Source organism: Limulus polyphemus, unplaced genomic scaffold (assembly GCF_000517525.1).
Source record: "Limulus polyphemus unplaced genomic scaffold, Limulus_polyphemus-2.1.2 Scaffold916, whole genome shotgun sequence".
Classification (NCBI taxonomy): Eukaryota; Metazoa; Arthropoda; class Merostomata; order Xiphosura; family Limulidae; genus Limulus; species Limulus polyphemus.
This window is the reverse complement of record NW_013666526.1, coordinates 328141-336269: the sequence shown is the minus strand read 5'-3', so window position 1 is coordinate 336269 and position 8129 is coordinate 328141. Positions and strand designations below refer to the sequence as shown.

Sequence of the window (8129 nt, the reverse complement as noted above, 5' to 3'; positions counted from 1 at the left end):
ATCCATCCCGGGTTGTATTGTAATGTGAGGTCATACCTGTAAGTCAAATCATTGATCCATCCCTGGTTGTATTGTAATGTGAGGTCATACCTGTAAGTCAAATCATTGATCCATCCCTGGTTGTATTGTAATGTGAGGTCATACCTATAAGTCAAATCATTGATCCATCCCTGGTTGTATTGTAATGTGAGGTCATACCTATAAGTCAAATCATTGATCCATCCCTGGTTGTATTGTAATGTGAGGTCATACCTATAAGTCTGGTAGGTAAATTCCATACTTTCCCTAAAAGCAGTAAGGAAATTGTACTTTAACACAGTATGGAGAATTGATATCGATTGTACAAGTCTTAGCAAAATGGGTATCGTTGTACTGGATTTTTGTCTAATTTATTTTTGTGTGTACTTAATATAGTGGCTTTTCGAAATCCTAGGTGTTTGAACTATTACGGAAAACAAAACACAAAACATCGAACTGGTTTCTGTGCTATGATGTAGAAAGAAATTTGTTTGCATCTCTAATACTTCTGTTGGATTAGATGTGAGTATACAAATAGGATCTCGATAATGAATTACGAAGATGAATTATTTCTATATTGTTCAAGGTGGATCTTTGTGTATATAACTCACAATCTTTAATAACTTTCTTCATGTATGATTCCTAACAGTGCATTTGTTGTCCAAAAGGACATCACAAATTTTGTTTTATGTATTTAAATTACATTTGATGTAACGAGATAATAAACAAACAAAAATATAATGCAGAGTGATAATAACCGTAGTGTTGATGATGTGACAGTTTTGAAAATAGATGAACAAAAGACATTTAGAAAATAAAAACAAATTACACGAATAGTGCTAAATTAAGGCAAGGTGTGATCCTTGATAGTAAAACATCAGTATTTTATCATATTTTTGATAATCGATTACTTATGTACCCGTCAGTTCATTTACGAATAAGTTTAGATAAGATATTTTATGCTATTATTTAATAAAATTATAATCCATGTTAGAAATAGGTTCACTCTAGAATAGGTGAAATATATATATACCGTAAACTCGAAGCATGAACTACAAGCACATATCAAACAACACTACAGCCATCTGTTAGTATAAACGTAAACTAAACAATATAAATATAAATGTTGGTGGTAACCCACACTCCACAAAATTTAAAATTCAAAAACAGTTTTTTTAATGATGTATTTTTTCTATTCCATTTTAACAAGTTTCGCCATTGTTAACATGGCATCATCACGTTAACAGTGGCGAAACATTGTTTTTTAAATGGCGCATTTTTTCTATTCCATTTCAGCTGTTTTTGTATTTTAAATAAACTAAACAATTTTGGGTAGTTTCAAAAAACGAATCACTTTTAACAGAATAGAATCATTCAAAAATATACTGGCTAAAATCATTATGAATCGAAATTCTATAATTCAACAAAGCATAAGTTCAAATGTTATATGAGCCACGCTGTACTATTTACAGGGTTTCATTCATTGCTCATGTAATGTTGAGAAGGAATGTTTGTGTTAATGAGTAAAATAAAAAAAAACATTACTTGTGCCTCTCATGTAATTTATCGATTACAATGTAAAATGTATATATATATATATTTTTTGTGGGGGACATTTTCTTCTCTCAATATTACTTTTTATGTCACTATGAAACCGGCTAGGGCATGTGACCCTAGAGGCTAGCGTAGACTGTGAATTCGCAGTTCGCGACATAGTGCTGCCAAAACGCTTTCCACACTTTGGAAACGTGGGCGTCACTAAAAGAATGACGGTCAAATCCTACTATTCGATCAGACAAGAGTAGCCCAAGAGTTGGCGGTGGATGTTGTTAACTAGCTACCTTCCCTCTACTTTATTAACTCAAAATTCGAGAGAGCGCGAACTTTTGAAACAAACACCATGATTGGTTTGATTTGGTTGTTTTTTTTTATTTTGCGCAAAGCTACACAAGGGCTATCTGCGCTAGCCGTCCCTAATTTAGCAGTGAAAGACAAGAGGGAAGGCATCACCACCCACCGCCAACTATTGGGCTACTCTTTTACCAATAAATAGTGGGATTAACCGTCACATTTTAACGCCCCAACGGCTGAAAGGGCGAGCATGTTTGGTGGGACGGGGATTCGAACCCGCGACTCTAAACACCACGAAGCTTTACTTTCAGCTGTACTAGAACTTTGACGTCCGCTAATGATGAAACAACCATTAAGGTACGATACTAATATTGAAAGAATACAGTTGTGACGTGACCTTATTACCAGGTGACTAATACCCATGAAGTGAGGATTAAAGTTACGGTTCCTTCTCTTTTTTTTTTTTTCAAGGTACTAATTTTTTGTGTTTTGTAACCTCCTGACTTTGTGACTCCGACATTATTAATCAGGACAAGTGTTATTGTTTTTGTAAGCTTTCGTAAGCGCATCACCTAAGATTATACATTTACTTTAGTAAACCGAAAACTTATAACCAGTAATGGCCAGTAAATAGCTCAAGTTAACAGTTAATATCCAGGGTAAGTTAATGAAGTTGGTTAGTAACCAGTGTTTATGTTGACAGACTTAGTTAATATCCAGAGTAAGTTAATGAAGGTTGTTAGTAACCAGTGTTTATGTTGACAGACTTAGTTAATATCCAAGGTAATAAACACTATTTATGTTAACAGAGTGAACCATTATCCAAGATAGATTAATACAATGTTATTTTAATAATCACTGAGTATGTAAACCGAGCCTGTTAATATTCATGACTGATTCAATATCCTACAAAGTAGTCGAGGTTTTTTCAAGGTTTATCTCAAAAGTATATTTGGTTGTACAGGCAATAAATGATTGCATAAGCTACCGGAAGTTTACAGGTTTCCTTTATAGATAATTATGTTACTGTTGTCAATGCTCGTAAGAAATGCTACCAGCCTGCTCCTTTATAAGATACAGACACTGATTCTTCTGTCACACAACAGATGTCTCGAACTGATGAAATAACCAAACCACACACAAACTCCAAGAGGTTGTAAAATATGCAGCTATGAGAAATATGGTGTGTGAAAACATTGAAGCAGATGAGGCATCTTTGAACTTTCTGCAGTTGTTTGACGAATATCTGAAGCCAGATGGTTTCATACACATAAGAACACATATCTGAGGATGGACTGTGTGACGTTTGGGTCAGCATTGAAAGGGGTGTTTTGCGTGCAGACATTCAGTCCACCTATACTTCAAGTTCGTTTGTTTGGAGTTAAGCACAAAGCTACACAATGGGCTATCTGTGCTCTGCCCTCCACGGGTATCGAAAACCGGTTTCTAGCATTGTAAGTCCGCAGACATACCGTTGTGCCACTGGGGCTATACTTCAAGTAAGATTTACTCTCTGTGGATTCAGTATGACAGTCAGAGTGGCCCCTCTTATACCAGCGTGCTATTGCTTATGCCGTGTAGCATCTCTAATACGACTTCCAGAACTAAATGGTACAAACAACTCTGGCTCACAAGTCTAACTTCCATTGTTACGGACAAGATTAAAAGCGATCATCTTGTAATTTTTTGTGGTTTCAACATTTGTGGAAAAATGTGCGTACAACAGATGTAAATAAAGAAATTCAAAAAGTCGGCAATATTCCTATTTTGCAGGCATCTGTCCTTTTTAATATTTTGAGTTAAAAGCTTTCATAATCACAAATTTAACGACATTTGTTGTCTTTTTTAAACCTCAACATCTTTCACTTTTATAAATGGGTGTTTTGTGTTGTTGTTTTAGCAAAAATCTAGACAATGGACTACCAGCACTCTGTCTTCCTAAGGGAATCGATCCCCGAATTTTAGTATTGTAAGTTCTTAAAGTTACCGCTTACACACCGGAGGACATTTTTATAAACAGATATCATATTTGTACAAGATGAACATTTTTTTCATTGAACAGAACTTTAATTTCTATATTTATCCATTTAGAAAAATACTTTTGATCGTAACAAGAACATTTAGTGGGAATTTATTTTTTGGTTACCTTGATTGAACTGATCACAAACACCAACAGCTTCATTAACATTATTTCTAGTCTTCTTAATTCTACAAATGTCTTCAAAACAAACGTCAAGAGTAATATGTTGTCTTTCCTAAAATCAGTGACACAGCTTCTATTAACTTTACAACTAGTTTCAATAAACAAACAAAGATAATATGTTGGTTTTCCTAAAGTCTGAGATATGGCTGCTATTAACTCTACAACCGGTTTCAATAAACAAAACAAAAATAACGACTGGTTCAATAAAAATCTTAAATATAATAATGTTAGAATATCTATATAATACTTGAGTACTCTTGTATGACTAAATATACAGAGGTTAAGGACGTTACAGGTCCTATCGTATCTGACAACTGTGCATTTTGACAATAGCACTGCAGCGTAGTTTCCATTGCAAGAGGTTCCCGAAAAGCTGTTATGTCCGAAGAATATGTGTGACGGATTTATTATTTTTTCAATATCGATGTTTGTTTAAATTAAATTTATATTTAGAAATTTACATAATGTATACTGTTAAATATGTATTGCGAAACGTCCGCCTATTCCCGAAAGTGAGTTGCTTAATCCAAGGTTGAAACTTACAATTGACAACTTACTCTGAAAGGGTTTGGGGAAAAAATCGAGAGACTATTTTGGCGTACCTTTTTTCAGACTATAAAAGTTCATCATACATGAAACAGAATGCTGGTGACTTGGTGTACATTATTTCAGACTGTAAAACTCCTTTATCTTCTATATATATTGTTACGTATAACAATTTCGAATTTTGTCTCCGATTCAGATCTCGGACATGCCCCCAATTTATTATGCTACGCATTAGAATTTGAAATGGTCTGAAACCGAACTAAATGATACTTTAACTTTAGTAGTTAAATTGTATTTTGGATTTAGCAGTTAAGTAAAAGCCGATATATATAGTCAATTTATGATATATGCCAACAAGATTGATACACACATTTTCTTTTTTTTTAACACAAATACGTTTTAATATACACACACACAACAACACAATTTACAATAACAGTTATTAAAAATAGTTATTACAAACAATGGTTTATAAACAAAAGTTTTACAAACTTACAAGCAATATAAAGTCTTCTTTCTAGTCTGGAACTTCTTCGATATCTTATCGAGGGTTCACGATGAGCGAGTTGATTAAGAGTTGACGTAGGTATAATTCACTGAAAAGGAAGCTAGCTAGCTTTGTCCTTCGTTATTTACCAGCCACACACGCCGCTTTTTCCACAGGTGACGTTATGTAATGTTTTCGTAAAAATACTAATGTCTGATGAGAATCCACTGAAGTTAAATGAGTTGTAATGTTCGAATTTTGTAAATGCTCCTGGTCAAATATCTGAAGTTTTCCTATTGATAAGCGTTATAACAATCACAGCTATAGCTTCCGAAGTTTATAGCACATTGACTATAGCAAACTAATAATAGATACTCTTTTTTGGCGCGTCACGTTGGTTATATTTATAGGCGTGTGGAGGATATCTCAAAATTTCAGCTTTACGTAACAATACTGGCGCTAACACTAGCGTTTACATACACACATATATTGTTGATTCTTACTCTCGAGAATCTTCTACAACTTTGGAGAATAGGCGGGAGTTTGGCAATACATATTTAACAGTATAAGCCATGTATGTTTCTAAATATAAATTTAATCCAAAACAAAATAAATATATAATAATAAATCCGTCACAATATATATATATATATAACACAAAAATGTGTGTCTGTTTGTCTGCCCGTTATCTAATTACTCTTAGGTCACTGGACCAATCTCAATCAAACTTTATGGGATAATAGTTTGGAACAAGGAACATTTTAATGGAGTTCAGAACCCCATCCACTCCCCATTGCTGTTGATGAGCATTTATTATCTTTAGCGTATATTAACGTTACACACATTCATTGGTGGCGCCGTCATTATTGCAATATCACATAAACTCAGCTAAAGTTTCTACTTCAACAGCCACCATAAGGCCGATATGATGGGCCGTTTTTTGAGTTATACCAACTTCCTACTTTGACCCGTGACCTTTCAACTTCGACGACCAATGATCGTCTATCTATTAATTAAACATGTGAAACATTGAGGAAGAACATTAAGAGCTGTGTGTTGAAAGCGGGTAACAGAAAGCACCCCTATCGCCACTATCTTCCTACAAATTCACCCTGACCATCGCACAGTGTATACCATGTTTTAAGTATATACATATTGAATTCTTAAAGCTTATACAAAACGTTTGGTGATATAATAACGAATACTATAATATGTTGTGTTATAAATACATTGTGTGAAAGTTAGGATTTTTGTGTTATTTATCACAGCATCCACAAACACATTTTTTAAGTGCATAATCCGGACAAAGAACAGGTACTTCAGCTTGTCATTCGTAAAAGAACATACTAGTGAACCAACATAATATTACATTAGCGTTACTATAAATACTGTGAGACAAAGTTTAAGTTTTATTGATCACTGTATACGGGATTAACTTTCCTGTTGTTTAAGTTTTATTGATCACTCTATACTGGACCAACTTCCCGGCATTTAGATATTGAGATTTTATTTTTTGTTTGTTCGTTTGAAGTTAAGCACAAAGCTACACGATGGGCTATCTGTGCTCTGCCCACCACGGGTATCGAAACCCGGTTTCTAGCATTGTAAGTCAGCAGACATGCCGCTGTGCCACTGGGGGGCATTGAGGTTTTATTTAACATTGTATACTAGCCTAAATTTTCTAAAGTCTAGGTTTTGAGGTATTTTCTTTTGCGCATATTGTAATGACGCAACTTTCCTAGCGTTTAGGGTTGAGGTTTTATTGGTTTCTTTATGCTGGTCTAACTTCCCTGTGGTTTAGGTTCCATATAAGTGGTGCTTTATTTTACCTATGGGTCCTCACCAGTTTTAAAACACATCTTTCTAAACTTTATATAACATTGCTTGCGGGTCCATGATATTGTTTGTTAAAATGTTCCTAATATCATATGTTTTTTAATTGTTTGTTGTTAAGCGCAAAGTTACGCAATGGGCTATTTGTGCTCTACCCACTACAGAATTCGAAACCGGATTTTTAGCGTTATAAGCCCTCAGACGTATCGCTGAGCCACCGGAGAGCCAATATCATATGTGTCACACATAAAACGTAAACAAAAATACCATCAATATTTCAGCAATTACACAATTAATGCTGGGGCCTTACATACAAAATAAGTGATTTCACACATTTTTTACACCGAATTCTATAACACATAAAGTTAATTAATCAATATTTTGCAATAGGTGGAATCCCATCAAAATTGAACTGTAAAAAATAATTTGCTAGTTTGAAGGTTAAAAAGTACTTATGTCAAACGAAAAAGTCTTGAATGACCGGTCACATAACCTTCAGTCTGTTAGAAATAAAGCTGACTCAAAGAACCACATTGATCACAATATATATATGTGATATATTTCATTTTTAGGTATAATAAAATCAGATTTAACATGTCATAAACTGAAATGTAACTAAAACTGATTCAACCTAACTATACTGCACATAATAAAACCAACTTTGGTCGTATAAATCATGATGAAACCGATTCCAAACACATCAACCGTGAAACACGTTTCAAATCAACCATTGAAGATATCGATACAGGAATCCCCCGATTAGTACGGTTAACGTGTTCTTTAAAAGAGCCGCACTAATCGAAAACTCACTAATCGAATATAATAACTCATAGGAAATCATGTAATTCGTACCTCAATTTTCATTCTCATTCACAATTAATTTCTATTTTGCGTATTTTTTAATCAAAGTATAGGTATATAAGAAAATACGAAAAAAATGCAATGAATTAAAATTTATTGATCTGACTTTTTTATGAAAAACTTATTTAGAGTGGCTTGTCGCTTCGTATTCTTCTGTTCTTCATATAATTGGCGGTACTGAGAAATTGCCTCATCAATTTTTCTGCAAATTTGACGGCTTCTATCTTCATCAGGGTCTGTTTCTAAACATTTTCCCTTAAATATTATTCAATAACCGTGAAAAGTTCTTCTAATTCCTTCTTCGTCATCTTCTTATGCTGGCGGGTAGGT

The 8129-nt window shown here is 34.0% G+C and overlaps 1 protein-coding gene and 1 long non-coding RNA gene across 2 annotated transcripts in view; one reads left to right on the top strand and one right to left on the bottom strand.

Moving 5' to 3' along the window:
- LOC111086201 (dipeptidyl aminopeptidase-like protein 6) overlaps window positions 1-8129 on the bottom strand; it is an 85971-nt gene that overhangs the window by 53746 nt on the left and 24096 nt on the right. The gene's annotated exons all lie outside the window — the stretch shown is intronic.
- LOC111086199 overlaps window positions 8020-8129 on the top strand; it is an 8980-nt gene continuing 8870 nt past the window's right edge. Inside the window, exon 1 of the long non-coding RNA XR_002610953.1 lies at window positions 8020-8033. This is a non-coding gene — a long non-coding RNA (uncharacterized LOC111086199). The remainder of the gene's footprint in view (window positions 8034-8129) is intronic.